At 36.1% G+C, this 16,720-nt stretch overlaps 1 protein-coding gene across 1 annotated transcript in view; it reads left to right on the forward strand.

Annotated features, from left to right (window-relative positions):
• Positions 1 to 16,720, forward strand: part of TRPM3 (transient receptor potential cation channel subfamily M member 3) — a 385,746-nt gene that overhangs the window by 81,748 nt on the left and 287,278 nt on the right. The gene's annotated exons all lie outside the window — the stretch shown is intronic.

Below are 16,720 nucleotides of genomic sequence, written 5' to 3' on the forward strand. Positions count from 1 at the left end.
CATCTCTCCCCTCTTCTCTTGTTACTTCTCTGCCATGAAATTTTAATTCTGGTTGCTCCTGCATCTATTACCACCTCAGGCCACCACCTCACACCCCTAGAGGAGGTAAATACTAGAAAATATTTTCTGCTTATGAAAAGTTTAGCTGGTTATTTTTGGTCTTGACAAAAGACCCTAATAATCATATAATATAACAAAAATACAATAATAGTTGTTGTTTTGCCCCAAACCATTTTTTAACTATGTAATATTTGTGAAAAATATAACTCACAAAAATTGCACAGTTCAAAAAACCTCTGATGTTTTTCAGCCTAAAATAAGACCCTCAAACAAGAGAAAAGCAGTTAAGCATGCACTGGTTAGGATTTTGAGAGACCTTTCCAAGAATTTAATGTCAAAATTGCTCTTAAGTTCAATTATTGAACTCATCCAAGAAATACATTTTTAATGAATTTCTAGAGATTTGTCTTTAAAATGCATTTGTTCAAAGAAGTAAAAAGAGCAGTGGCAGCAGGCCTGGATTTGATAGTAAATAAACAGAGGACCAGGAAGGTTCTTGCAGCCTTATTTTCAAGTAACCTGAATGCACAGCTGCAGCTCTCAGTGCTTGTGAGCTGCATGTGAGGTCACAGCTGATAATCAGGCTGTAAATGAGCTCCAGAAAAAAAGGGGAAATGGTGTTCACGAACTCTTGTTTTCATTTTTAGTAGGCATTGGTATTGTGCCACTAATTTTTTAACATACTGCTTTAATTAACACTATTTCCTGAAACCTCCTGTTCAAGTACTTATTTTTTGCTGCTTTTACATAGACAGAAGGTAGTATTTTACTCAAGCTGAAGTAGAAAAGACCACTGTGCAAAGGCAGCAAATGACTTCCTCCAGTGTCAAAACCAAACCCCCAAGTGCTAGGAATGTGTGAAAGATGTTTGGTTTTAGCAGCTCAGACTAAGCACATCACTAGTTTATTGGTGAACCGGGCCACTGTGGAAAAGGATGCACTTCTAGTAGATGTGAAGTCAGATGGAAGCTTTCAGTAATTACAAACTGTACCATTCTGAGCTCATATTTAACCTTGGGGACTTAGCTGATGCATATAGCTCAAGTGGACATGTTAAATGAGTATAAATTACCTGTTTTCCAGAAAACACATCTGATCTAATGCTATATTGACATGAGTCAGATTCAAGTATTTTCAAAATGCTTGGATACAACCACCATCAGAAGGAATTATGTTTCATTTTATAAGATCCCAGCTAAGATGTAAAGATAGTTGTACAAAAATAACTAATTATTTCCAATTAAGATACACTAATATTTTTTTAGCATGACAAATCAAATGCTAATTACAAGGAGCATCCCACATGAAAATCTATTTGAGTTGGTTTAGACAATATAGGATAAATAACTTCTTCTTCACCTAATAGTAATATATTATTCAGATTACTGTTGCAAAAAAAAACTAGCTTTTAAAATTAAGGTTTCTTTACAATGATGCTAGGTCAATTTATTAATTGATACTTGCATAAAAGTCATTGAACAACTGAGGTCACTAATGGATGTCTATAAGTATTTCTTGAATGCAATGAAGCTGGTGTGCTGCTTTGGAAATAGTACATGCAAATGTCACCAAAGTTGTTGGGAGCACTGAGACTTGCTTAATTTAGAGCAGTGATAGAAAAGATCAAATCATCCAGTATGACCCAAGCCAGACAAATTCATTGATAGATAAATCACAGCAGAGTAAGCTTGCACTGGATGGTCTTCTGCAGGTAGAAAGCACTGCCAACAGTTGGAAGGAAATTAGTTTTTGATTTATATGCTAGCGAGAATAATTTCAAGTTTGCAGAGCATAAAATGAAGCAGAAGAAAACTCTTCAAATTATCCTTATTACTGTTAAATAAACTATTAAATTTCATGGTAAATTGCAACAAAATTTGAATAGCAGTCCAAGTTTCTGATTTATTAAGGAATTACAAGTACAGTTAGTGCTCTGCATGTAATTGAAAAATTCTGGATTTCTTTGACATGGATAAGTCATGTGATTAGTCCTGCTTTCGTAAAGATGACAAAACCACCATTTTTCAGAGGTTTCCCTTTCTGAGTTCTCGCTGGAATTGTGTGATGGTGGAAGGAAGGTCTCAACCAATTTGTAAGGTGGATGAGGCTTAAAAAAAAAAGTGATTGTGAGTGGCCAAATAAAAGAAAAATGTTTTTGGATTTTTTTGAAGTTACTGGCTATGCTTTTTTATAAATCTCATCTTCTTATTTGCAAACAAGTTTTAATATGAGTATTCTTGAAGAAACATAAACAGATGTCATTAACTCTTCATCCAGTGTCCACAAAGCCTTGTGACTGTCTTGGTTTAGGAATGGTACCCCCACATTTTAGTGCTCCCCTCTCTCTCCCCCACCCCTGAGACTCCAAACCACACTGCCTGCTTCCCCTTCCCTTCTCTTTCCCCGCCTCCTGTGGGTGACTGGAGCCACAAAAAGGCAAAGATCATGGGGTTGAGATAGGAACAATTCTGGTAACACCAATGAGATAAGGAAATAAAAAATACCAGCATTGATATTAATAACTAAAGAGTTCAAAAACAGAGAGCAATTGACATGGAAAATGTCACTGAGCCCAGCCTGACTCAGCTTGCAGCCAGCAGCTTCCCAGCCTGAGTGCTCCATCTCCCACGCTTGCTCCAGGCTCTGCCCCCTCATGGCTTTTGCAAGGGAATAGAATTTGTCCTTGGTCAAAGCAAGACACTGTGGCAATAGTGGTGATGGGAGAATGGCACAGGTTATGAGGCACCCTGAAATACAGAATACAAGTTGCATTATGAAGTGCAACATAAATAATATGTCAAAGTATTTCTAGAGGACCTGGGAAAAATATAGTCTAAGCCTTATGAACTGCAAAGGGTTGGTTTTAAGTAGCAGCACTGCTTATGACCATTTTGAAGTATAAAAAAGTGAATAAATTTAAAGGATTTTATATCTAAATTTTGAGTGCCATGATTTTTATGCCAGTCATAATTAACATCTTATAATCTCTGAAACAATTCATGATTTAGGAACTAATATAAATTGATGCAAGGTTGATGATTGAATTAGGAAAGTGGAACTTGCTGACTGTGAAGCACACATCAAAATTCACCTCCATTGACCATGAAACTCCTAAAGGAAAAAGATGTGTTCATAGATGTACCACATGCCATTTGGGAAAAAAGTCAACAAGAAAGCATGAGGGAAATATCTGGAGGTTTTTTTTGAGAGCTGCTCAGAATTCATTTTTGCAACACCACTTCAGTGGTGGTGTTGTATCAGACACTTGACAGGGAATATGAGAAATCTATGATGTTTCATGTGTATCTCAAAGGAAAAGAGTTCAGCCTACCATTGCAGACTTTAAAAGCAGGAGAAAAGATACAGCACTAGGTCATCTAGGCTAACCATGTTCCTATAAACTTTCTAGTGAGACCACTCATACTTTGGTAGTTCACAGTCTGGTAGTGTTCACTTGATAATTACTGAGTTTTCACATTTTAAAACCTCTAAAATTTCTAAAACCTATAAAATTTCTCCTAACTAATTTGATTTTATGTCTAAGTGAAAAGTCTTGCTAATGTTTTATGCCATTTTCAGAAAAATACCCCAACAAAAACAACACCACAAGCCAGCAACAAAATAGTCTTTCCTAGCTAAGCATGAAATGTTAATGTTATCATTAAATAAGGGGAGATTAAACAAGCTTATCAGAAGAGATTGAAGGACTTTATATAGAACAGTGAGTGGATATGTGTTACCACATTGGAGCTCAACCTTTTAAAGTTGCTGAATGTTATGTGAGATACAAGACCAAAATAAAGCAGTGATACTGTTTTTATTTTGTATAAAATTTATACATTTTAGCTGTCCTGGTAATACACAAGACCCTGGAGGTAGTAATCATGCAGACACACAGAAACTTTGTCTCCTAGAAATATTGATTTTTCCCTTAGGATCCATAAATGTTTGATCATATGACTAGAATTAATTATTTTCCTGTCAAACCCAAATAACATCAGCTTATGCGTGTCCTCTAGCTGCTTTCCATGCTGCTGCAGCATCTCTCAGCTGCCAATCTCTTTCCAAACCAGAGAGGGGGAAAGGGTTTGGCAGGAAAAAAACTCTCCAAAGCTGGAGGCTCTTTGCATACTGTATATAACCCAGGACAGACAGGTCAGGCTTTGAATTACAGCACAGACATGGGAAAACTACCCACAGGAAATTATTATTCTTCCATGTAGTAGTAGTAGTAGTAGTAGTAGTAGTAGTAATAGTAGTAGTAGTAGTAGTAATAGTAGTAGCAGTAGTAGTAGTAGTAGTAGTACCAAGGGAAGCTAATTAAGAATCTGGGTTGGTTGTCATAGAAACAGTATGCATAATTATTTTTAAAAGATAGAAAACACTAAGTTATATGAGAAGTGGAAGAACTTAGTGGTGTGAAGGCTACCTATTTGCTTAATTCCTGTTTTCCAGGTTCCAATTTGTGATTATTTTATTTTCAAGGTGAATTTGGGAAGTGACCTTTACTCTTCCTGAGAAAGTACAGGTGAAAACTGCAGGCATAGAGTAGGGAAGTACAGAGAAGAATTCTGTGTGAGAGCCACGCAGTCTCTGGACTGTGGAATGGAAAAATGGTTGGCATGTTATTGTAGGCACTGATGCTACTTCATCACCTATTTATCATAGTTCCATGTTCATACTTCTTACTGGTCTACTTGTTAGATTTAGAAATCCATCTGTCTGATTTTCAATGGTCTGAATAAGAAAAGCTGCAAAGACCAAAATGAAATGGAAAAATGTTCAGTGAAAGGTGCAATTTAAGGACTTAATCTAATTTGAAGTCTCCCCAGAATGCCATGACGCTGGATGGAATCCTTTAGTCGGCCAGAAAATAAATTAGCAGTGATAGTTCTGATGGTATTGGCACTACATGGGTGTTCAGTTCAAAGTAAGATGGATAAGTGAAACAACATTGTGAATACTTGAGGAATTTTCCCTTAAAAGCATATTGGTATAAAAATATAAGCAATAAGCTTTTTAATGTAACTAAGGTTAAAAAATGGAGACAGAGTCTATCAAAGTACTTATGTCTAAGAGGGAAGTCAAAGGTTTATCAAGACAAAGCTTCCCATGAAAGAAGCTTTGTCTGGTTCAAATTCTGGGATAAAACATGCAGTAAGAGGGGCCTTTTGGAGAAAAAATAAAAATCACAGCATTTCACCTAAATCTCCTTTGACATGCTTCAAAGCGCAGGCTGTTTGCCTCTGCACAGTGTAGAAGGAGACCAGTATGGTTAAAGGCATCTTCATCATCATCATCATCATCATCATCATCATCATCATCATCATCATCATCATCATCTCTTCCATCTCTCTGGTCCAGAAAGAGAATGATGGACTATGCAATGAGACTTGTGCTGAAATCAACCATTACCTCAGACTGCTGCTCTGAAAAAAGTTATGGTGATCCTGAGAGATGGGGTTTGGAAATTGGGGGAAAAAAGACATTAGGTAAACTATGTCAAAAGGGATTTAAAAAAAAGTTTGTTAAAATGCTCTCTCAGATAACGAAGTTTTGAGGGATTATTTTTAAAAAAATGTTTAAGGACAGGCTAGTGTTTAGAATAAAATTACCACAAAGCATTTATATACAACAAGCTGAAAATCTGAATGTTGTTAGCAATTGCTGTTATATTTTGATGGATGTCTTGACATCAGCCAATAGCCTCAAGACCCCAGGATGCATCAGTAGAGAAAGACATGGTATATCTTATCATGGTCTCTGAAAGACTTGAGTCTCAGGTGGTTTTTGTTTCTAATGATTTTTATACCCTGAAGAACTGACTTCTGAAAACATTTTATTACAATGTGATAGGTAGATACAGAGAGTTGCAGATTTTAAGAAGTTGCACAGATGTTATCAATACTCTATAAAGCAAGAGTTTACACAACTAGGCTACTGTTATATAGTTGGAAAGCATCTAATGCACATGTGGGGTAACCCTCCAAACCCTTATTTTTCCTCTGTGCTAGAAAACACAGCTCTTTTCTCATTGACTGCAGAGAGCCAAGCTTATCTGCTGGGACGTGGCTCATGATATTGCTAATGTACCATTTCCTTTCTTAATTTAACATAAGTTGCTACTTTGTTGCTTTGCTATCTATCCCTTAAAAGAAAATGTTCCATAGAGCAGCATTAGGGATAAATAAAGTATACTTTTGTTCTGTTTCTGCTCCCATTGCTGCTAGTTGTGCTGTTAACAGAAATATTCACATGGAGCAATATATGAACTGCTATAGACCATCACCAAAAAGTGGCCTTGTCTACTGCATTTGCTTTCTTTATAATTTTAACATTTGCCATTTTCAAGATTTTGTTTGATTGGTTTGTTTGGGATTTTTTAACTGGGAATTCTGTAGTCATCTATTTTTTAAATAGCTTCCATAGGTGAATTTTCAAACACTTAAATGTGTTTGGCAGTCATTAATTATTTATGCTGTGCAACCTTGTTAATGTGAATATTTAAAATTGTCTTTGTTAGTGGTGTATTTTCTGACACATCATTATTTTTCCTTCAACTTCTAGTTGTAATTTAGAACACCGTTAGTGTAAGCACTTTGTATAATCCCTTGGAGTTTTTAGCCGGTGCCATCATGACTGTTATGTGCAAAATTTATACATTTTAGCAAAATTTACTAGCAAGATAGTAGCACCCACATGGTGTTAAACCCACATGGCCTTCACTTTCTCATATATTTTTAAACCTTTTCAGATTATTTCTCTGTCTGGGTTAGGGAAATATGTAATTATTCAACAATAACATTGCTATGATTGTAAAGTTTCACATTTGACTTTCCAATGTTCTGAGATGTTATTTGTCTCTGTCACTGTATGTAACCAGTATTAAGAATCTTTCTGCATCTTTGATAAGATCTTTAAAAGATATAACTTCATTTTTTCTTGTTTTTTGTTTGCTTGGTTGGTTGGTTTATTTTTTGTACTTGGCAGGACATTATCAAATGTCTTCTCTATTATTAATTTACTTCTTGTTATTGGGCTGATTTTTACAGCAAAAAGAGAAAAAAACTGGCAGTGAAATAATTTTTAAGTATTGTAAGTGAAATTAATCTAGAAAGAATCAAAAACTCACAGACATCTCTAATATCTGTCTGCACATAGACGGAGGAACTGAGATTTTTGAATAGCCAGCTTTAACCAGCTGCAACTTGTAGCTGATATTACTGTTTTTCTGAAAATGTTATCCTACAGATTTTCCAGTGGCCAACTAGATTAGGCTGAGTCAAGCAGGGGAGAAAAACATGAAAGTTGTAGTGAGCCAGGGCTGATTCACTGCTTTTAATGATTCCAGCTGAGCCTCCTACTCATTCCATATCACATTTCCTAACCGGACATAAACTTTCCACTCCTAAATGAGCCATATTGATTGTAATTTGTTTATGAGAAAGGGAGCTTGGTAGCTTTCCCAAATATGTCTTGATTTTGTGATAAGTATATTTGGTTTTAACTGTGACAGCCATTAGTAGTCTTTAGTGTCCCGGAAATATTGAGGTGTTTGTCCCCTTTCCTGATATTTTTTTGAAATAATTTCCTTGTCTTTTGCTACCTAGGAATACAGTCTGAATAATTTTTATGTAATCATAGAAACATAGAAGGGTTTGAGTTGGAAGGGACCTCAAAGATCATCTCCTTTGAATCCCCGCGTCATGAGCAGGAATGCAGCCCACTGGACCAGATTGCTCAGAGCCCCATTCAACCTGGCCTTGAACACCTCCAGGGATGGAGCTTCTCTGGGCAATCTGTGCCAGTGCCTTACTACCCACACAGCAAAGAATTTCTTTCCAAAACCTAATATAAATCTGTCTTCTTTTATTTTAAAATATTCCCCTTATCCCATCACTGTCTGTCTGCATAAGAAGGTTGCTCTCCTTCTTTTATAAGTTCTGTTTAAGTCATGAACTGAGCTGCATCTCAACTTGGCTATAGGATTGGCCTTTAAAATTGTCAGCTTAGCTCTCACAGTCTTTTGAAAAACATTCTAGAGATTCCAGGAAATAGAAAACAAACACTGAATGGCAGAGTTAAAGAACAGCCCTGTGGATGCATGTTCTGGTGAAACGTCAGTTCAGGAAAAAATACCTCACCCCAGAGGCTTATCTCTCTGCATTTTTCAAAACAAAAGCTTTTTTCAGAGGTAATAGCCTCTAATGAGGGTGGCAAGATCGAGGTGAAGAAATGACCAGTTCTTTAGGCACATTTTTGTATATCCATCAGCTCACCTGTATTCTTTTTGACATGCAACTCATCTCAGAAATCTTCCAAAGGAAATTCCTTTAGGATAGATGGATAAAGTCTGGTCAGAGGGCCATGCGTGACAGTACACTTTTGTTGCCAGGGTGGCAATAGTGCCAGTGTCTGTTCTGAAGGTTGCTACATCAAATCATATTACACACTACCCCCAGCCACGAACAGCTCCTCTGGCACATGCTCTTGGTGAAACTTCTGCAGCTGTTCCAGAAGGAACAGGGCCATGAGTGTTTTCATGTTTGGCTGTTACTCTAGCCGCCTGTCAAAACTTTTTGAAAGAGCCCTTGCAAGAAATTGGATAAATGGACTTCTAAGCTCAGGAAGCTGCAGTGCTGTCACTGTAGTCTTGGTCGTTCTGGTACTGCAGTTAAAAGAGTTGCCTTAGATGATGGAGAATTTCAAAATATCATAGGAGTTCAGCTGCCTGGAAAGTTGGAGGAAATATAAACAAAATCACTGTTTATTCTAGAGTTGTGTATGGAAAAAAATGTGGGTGTATTATATAGAGCAAGAGGTGTTCTAATTAAAAATGTTCAGGGGATCTACTGCTGCTTAAATTTGCATAATTTATTGTTGTTTCTGAACAAATAGACAATACTTCAGACTTGAATTTTGCTACCTCAATGTTTTTTTTTTTTTTTTAAGTAATAATGAACACAGATACAGTGTTGGCAGAACAGCTGGACATATTGTTAGATAATTCTTGCAAGAGTATTTCAGCAGCATGCTAAAATATCTCATTAAATGGAAGAAAAACTCATTTGTATAAACACCTTATGTCATGATACTGTGTAGATGTAGTGTTAATTCACAGTTCTGTGAATTGCTCTGTCTGGAAAGCCAGTCCAGCATGGTCAGAGACTCAGGCCTTTGCTATTCAAACCATACTGACACAAGGTTCAGTGACTGGACACTGCTGATCCTCCCACTGAGCAATCCAGTGGGAGTACTATCTGCCTTGCCCTGCTTGTGCACAGCAGTGTGTGGAGAGGGAGTTTTTATCTGCACCTCAGCATACTTCAGCATTCAGAGCACTATGATTTAAATTTAATTAATTTAATTAACATTCCCCTTTAATGCTGGAGAGAAATGTATGCAGATAAAAGTAATTTCTCTTGTCAAGACATGAATGCCATAGCCAAGTCACTGTCCCTCAGGAAGAAAATGTGGAGGGTTGGTTTGTTTCTTTTTTGTTTCTTTTAACAATAAGAGATCAAAAAAAGTTTTTTATTGTTTTAAGTATTATCATAATTCTATTTTTACGATCCTCTCATGCTGTCTTCACTGTCCATTTCCAAATCATTCACCCAGATATTCAAAAAGTGATCTTTGAAATGTAAAAAATTCAACAATACCCTGAAGTTCAATATTCATGGGCATTTCTACATATCCTTTCCCTATGACATGCAAAGCTAATGTAATCCTCCCACGGTGTTCAAGAAATTGCCAAATAAGCAAGTCATGAAACAGATCAGTAAGACCTCTTATAAGACCTAAATCCTTCTCACAGAATGAAGTTCTACATGGGGTGACAGGATGGCTTGATGGTAGCAGAAACAGAATTCCCAAACCACAGGACTAAAATAGTAATTTATTCTCCAGAATAGGAAAAATATACATTTTCTTTTATTTTCTTTTAAAAAGAAATAGTGAAGCCTATATTCTTTCAGAAATCATTTAATAAGTGTTTTTATGTTTATATTTTAATTGTCTAATTTTTGGTTATTTTATTTTACTTTGACAGTACACCTGTGAAAGTAAAAATATTTCCAGTTTCAATTTTTTTTTCAGAAAATCATGCATTAATTAATGCAATACAGGAAAAAATAGGTTAAGAGAGACCAAGGTTGATTTTTTAAATTTGAATTCTGTGAGTGGTTTATAATGCACACTACAAAAAAAAAAAAAAAAAAAAGATTTTCAAGGTATAAAGGGTCTGGGGTCTTGTATAAAAGTGTCATGCTTCACAAAATAGGTAGTTGTTAAATTGGTGTCTAGGCTTCCCTTTCTGCCATTTTTTGTCTGTTATGAAGCAGTTTATGTTGCTAATATAGCAGAAGCTTTATTATGTAATACATTCTTTTGCTATGCAGATTTATATTTTAGGATTTCTTGGTGTATTTTTTAAATTAAGTTAAGCTGTAGAACAGCCCTCCCTGAAGCTGCTAGGTGCATTCTCAAAATGTCTGCTTCACCATGAAGTAAATATTGGTGTTTGTGCAGCATGAGCTCTCATTGTACAAGTACTGATTACCTGAGAGTTTTGTACAGAGGGGCGTCACACTGGGAAGTTCGATCCTGGGAAGGATCAAGGAGCCACAGTGGTGATAAATGCTTTGAGTGTAATGCAGCTGATGCCAGAAGCAATATGCAGGACTTTCTGCTTTTGAGTGCTGCAAGTGTGCTCTCAAGTGCCCTGCAAGAGTGGGTAACTATTAAAGCACAGTGGTTAGAAGTTAACAGGCACACGATTACTTTGTCTTCCTTTTGTCAATGAAGAACAGAAAGAAATGCAGGATTTTGAGGGAAGCTAGCAGGGATGCAGTCTCTGTAGGGAGAAATTTCAAGAACATGAGTGTGAGGAGGCCTGCAGAACAGAAGGATAGACATTGACAACAGGAGTGGAAGTTCAGCTGTGAACTCCCTGAGTCTGTCCCTTGCTACATTAAGCCAGTATTTCAATATCCCCATAAAATTTGTTGCTTTTCTCTGCCCTCTTATGACTCCTGTCTACTGCTCCAGCTTCTGCCACTTTCTAAAGCTGCTAATGAAATCCATGCACTCCATTCCTGAAAAAATGAAAACCATAGATAAATATTTTTAGCATTTGCATCATCTGCTTTCCTCCTTTCATTTCACATCTTACATGTAAAGGCATGGATCTGCAATTGTATCTGAATGAGCTGATGGTGGGGAAGAAAGAAAGAGAGAGAAATGCTAGCACATGAGTAAAGGTGTTGTGAAAATTGGGTAAATCTCTTTTGGTCATGGTTGGTCATAAGGTGCTGTTCATTAGGAATTTGAGAAGCAGGACCAGAAGGGATTCTTTTCAAACCCAAAGAATGACAGTGGCAGAAAAGGTCCCTTGTGATTGCAAGTTCCTTGGTGTTTGTTTGTATTGTGTCAGTAATCCAAATTATATTAAGACAAATAGCAGTTAAAATTACCTAATGAAGTCATGGGATGACAAAAATATCTATGTTTTCAAATGTCACTGTATTTTTTTTCTGCGTCCTTCTTCAATCTGCTTTAAATACAACATTTAATTTTAGAATTTGTTCTCTAAATATCTTGGGTGAGCCTTTCTATAATAGAACTCTGACACATTTGGTTGTTAGGTGGTCTTGCCCTCTTGAACATTTAACATCAGTGAGGTATTCATTCTTACTAGCACTTTCTTGAAATAAATCTCTTGAAGCAGCTATTTGTACTTGTAGCTATTTGCTTTGTCATGTGCAACACTAAATTCAGCTTTGTGTGTAATCCAATTTAACAGCCCTATAATAGCCTAACACAGTGGCAGATCAGAATAGATACCTTTCCAATACTTTCTTCAGTTCCTGGCCAGAATAAAATTCTGGGTAGAATTCAAACCACAGGTCATTAAAAGCCCTTCCTCTTACATACATTTTTGGTTAAACTGAAACATATTTATAAAGAAAGGGCAACACGATGTGCTTGCAATTGCTTGCTATTATAAATGCTAAGAAAGTTATTTCAATTTTCCATGTGTTAGAGATGCTGTAGTCTAAATGGTCTAAGACTTTAGGCTCTGTACAGAAAAAAAAGCCCAATGGATTTTATTCGTTCACCAGGGTGTTTTCTGATGAGATGAAAGGATTCTACATATGAAGACTCTTTATCTCACTTTTCTAAAGCAGTGTGCACTTGAGTGAAGACAGCCTCTTTTCTATATCATTGCTTAGTTTTTCATTAGTCTTCTAATGTTCTTCTCATTTGCCCATCTATTTTGATCTATAGCTAACACACAGTTCATTTAGAGATAATTATTTAGAAAATTCAGAATTCACGCATTTAAACATCAATAATTAAACAATTATTGTCTTTAGCATAAGCCAAAATGACAATATTCTGGGGGCAGGTTTTAGGGGGGTAATGCAGATTGTCAATCTGCATTGATTGTCAGTCAGTGTAACAACACCTCATGTTGAATGTCTTCTCTAAAAATAAGTATGAAAACATAGATACTTACAGGTCTGATTTTAACAAGCAAGTGAACAAAGAACTGGTCAGATGAAGCAGAGTCCAAAGCATTTATTTGTTTGATTTACAGTAATTCTGATTAAAAGTCTCTGCCTAAAGGGCAATTTCAACGTTTTACTGAGGAGATGGCTTAGGAATATCATTATTTTAATTCTAATTTAGTAATGAAATACTGTTTAATAGGTGTACCCATAACTTGTTCAGAAGCATTTGCAAAGCAAAAGGTAGTGACTTAGTTTTGAGATACATCTGACCCATTCAATGCTTGTCATTTAGTGAAGAAGAGTGTCCCTGCTGAATATTCAGTTTCACTGCTCAGTGGCCATTTCTCAGCTAGGCAGTCAGATTGTCTCATACAGTATTAGTCATGGGAATTCAGTGAGGGTATATAACACTGTTACAGCATTGACAATAATCCTCCTTAATTTCAGTGTTCAGAGAGAAAATACCACTACATCAGAGCTGTTAGTAAATAGGGATAACAATAGATTCACATCTAATTATGCATTGAAAACTGAAGGCATCTGACAAACTATATTTAGCATCAGAACCATACTATAATCTCTAAAAAAAGGGTAGAAGATAATGTTAAGATCCCCAAATCCATCATCTTCTTTGCATAAATAAAAGATATCAAAATAATAATTTCAATAAATACTGAATTCTAACACAATCAGGAAATTCTAGCAAATGGTTTCTATTCTGAAAAATTGTATGCAAAGCTGCTTATTTACTGACTCAGAAATTGCAGTGTTTCCTTCTGCAGGGATTCCAGCTTGCTCCCTCCAGATCAGGAGGGGCTTCTTTTAGATATCTGTGGTACCAGTGTGGAGGAGCAAAGTAAGAAAACGTCCCAGAGATTAGAGTATTCTTACAGGAATACAAACAATATCACAGTGTTGTATTAACTTTTCAAAATATTGCTGGTAGTCTTCATTAGGAAATTATAACAGAAGCCTGTGTTTATCCTTCATAAATCCAGCATAATCCCCAATGTATCATGCATGTTGCAAACCATGAAAACACTGCTAAATATTTCCTGATGTCTAATACCAATATATCTCCACAGGAAGAAGAGTAGGACAACCTTAGACCTGTAAGTTAGGAACTGAGCAAAACAGGGAAGCAGAGAGAGGCTTAGAGGAGTCAAGAAAATTAGATGGTATGGAAAAGGATTCATTATAGATGGATGAATGTGCTAAATAATTTCAGCTGTGGAAAGATTTCAGTGCCATCAGAGACCAAAGTTAATAGTTTTTCCTCTAAATAAAAAATGTGGAAGTACATTTACTTCTAGCTCCAGCAGATGAAATTACTGCAGATAGGTTGATACGGAACTGCTTGAAGTAATATTTTTGTTTCTAACACAGTATGTTATTTAGCTTTAAAGACTATTTTCCCCTGCAGAAAAAAACCTTCTGCATTATTAGCCTTCATGCTTTAAAAATGAATGCATCAGGTTTTGTTTATAGCAGAGCATTAGCGATTTTTTAATGTTATTTGTAGTAGAATTTCTTCAGTGTATGCTGTTGCCATAAAAATATATAGACCTGTGTTTCAAGACAATGTGGGATATGGTACCCCACAGAAACTCCATGACTTCATAAAAAAACTAGAGGGGAAAAATTAATTCCCCTTCTTAATGGAATAGTGAGAGACCTTCTAAAAGTTGTATAAAATGTGCCATTCTCATCCTGCATCTAAATAATTTCAAAATATAAACCATTGGTTACATCATGAGTGGACCTTTTTACCTACATATTTATAGAAGTAGGGTTTTTTGAGAAGAATAGCGTCAAATATGGAATATGAACCAGTCAAATAATTTCTCCTCCACACATAACTGAAATATTGCAAACAATTTTCCATGAAGCTTAAAAAAAAAACCCAACCCACCTGCCAAAAAAAAAAAAACCCACCAAAAAAAACACACAAAAAAAAAACCCCACACAAAAGAAAAAAAAAAAGCCCAAGCAAACGTATTTAGAATCCCAGTTAATATAATCAGCATTTAGACCTAAAAAAGATTACATAGCTATCTAAAGAAGTAAATTCTATTCCTCACCGTTTTATTTATACTGGTGATTGGCTATTTGCTGCCAATCTCCAGTATGAATAACATGGCTGGTTTTGGTGGAAGGAAGGTCTGTATCTTGGGTTGATGTACGCTATAACTTTTCATTTTGGAATTCTACTATAATTCATTGAAGCCTTCTTACATCACTTCCTCATTTACTCTTTTTTCTTACCTTTGTGCAATGTGCTGTGCAATACTTTTTGTTTATCTAGTAGTGGTGATGAAATGCTGGGCTTTGAGTTCTGTTTTCAGTGGGGAAAGTAGACAGTAGAGGCTTCTTTGCAGCCAACTTCACATAAAATAAACCACAATAATTCAAGCATTAAGTCCTATAACTTTATAAAAGGCATATAGAACAAAGTGAGCTTGCAGAGGGAGTAGAAAGTGTAACTGCAAAGAACTCTTGAGATCATCATCAGAGAGCTTAATGTGCTTTTTACTTACTGCTTTGTAAGTAGTCCATAGTAATAAGTAGTACCTGTGTCTTTCACTGAAAAGAGTATGGAGACCACATTATAAAGATCTTCAGAACAGACAGGAAAATGTTATTTCTTGCTGGAATGAAACAGAAATGTTCATAGTTGCAGAAGTAAACTGATTTTGAGCTATTGGCTCAGTACTCATCTTTAATTTTTTCCTTTTGTGAATTCAGATTCAATTTATAAGAGAAGACAGAGAATAAGACATCTTTAAAAATCTAATTGTAGAAATTACAATCTTGTCATATTATTACAAGGCAATCTATGTATAATGTTCAAGTATAAGCAGCTTATTGTAAAAGTTATGTTCACAACACATAAAGGAAAAACACAAAACAGGTAAATGCACTTGTCCTTAAAAACAGAGGCATGGATTTCTCTAGGATGCTGTTACTATTATTCGAGGCTCCATTATCTTCCAGACATTAGTTTGGTTTTCTGACTTGCTGTACCACACTCTTCCCTAACCTCCAGGGAATGCATGCAATGCTCAAGCTGCATTGGAGCTGCTTTGCTGAGGTTGGCAGAGAGCTGGCAAAATGCCACAAGGTGCCCTGAGGAACAGCACTTGTACACAGAGTTTGGTCATAGTTCTATCCCACCACTCTGATGCAGACAGTGTCCAATGCATGAGAATTACAGTGGAGTATTTTTACTGTGCTTGTGTGGGACACATGCACCTACATGATATGGTAGCCCTAATGTCTGCTTAGGATACCATTAAAATCTGAAACAGTGACTTGTGCTTAGTGGTAAGCACAGTCTTGGCAAAACAGCAAGTGTCTTGCCAGGATGGCTGATAAAATCTTTCAGTGACTGCCTTTTGTTCACTGGTGTCAACTTGTAAATCTTTCATTGCATAAAGAGATCTCGTTTTCCTTTCTGTAGATTTCATCCACAGAATGTGTGGGCAGTGCAATGTTCCCTAACTTCTCAAGTTAATATTTGGGTTCTAGTTTGAGCCAGTATTGGTAATGTGTCACTAATTAAAGTGAAAAGTTAAACTTCTCAAAGACTGTAGGGAAAAATCATGATGTCTGGTTCAGGCTTATTTCTCTTATATAACCTGCTCATGTCTAATAAAAGTTCCTACTCCTTTCAGGAATATGCTTCCCACGTGTTATCTGGGAACAAAGGCAGCAGTAAGCTACTTTGTACTGATTTTGTTTTAAACAATACAACTAATTAGGTCCTACATTTCTGTGGGGGCAAAAGATAGAAGTTGTTACAGTGGGACTCTTGCTTTTGTGTCAGCTTCTCCTTTTCACTAAGGAATTGAAAAGTGATTAATGTGTATCTTGAGGATTTTTTTGTTCAGAAAATAAAGTAACCCTTTTTATTACAGATTTTGTGCCAAAAAACTATCTTCTATCAATCCTTTCAATCATGCATATATTCTAAAAACTCATGAGCAGTTTTTGTAATTAGGGTACAGATATTGTTCCATAGGACTCAGCAACTGAAAGACCCTAAGTAAATACCTGGCTTTACCCTGAGATCTGAATGCTCTTGTGTATGGATATTTGCAATAAGTTTTTACACATCTTTTGTTTTTCACAGTAGCTTGGGTACT

Source organism: Molothrus ater, chromosome Z (assembly GCF_012460135.2).
Source record: "Molothrus ater isolate BHLD 08-10-18 breed brown headed cowbird chromosome Z, BPBGC_Mater_1.1, whole genome shotgun sequence".
In the NCBI taxonomy this organism is placed as follows: Eukaryota; Metazoa; Chordata; class Aves; order Passeriformes; family Icteridae; genus Molothrus; species Molothrus ater.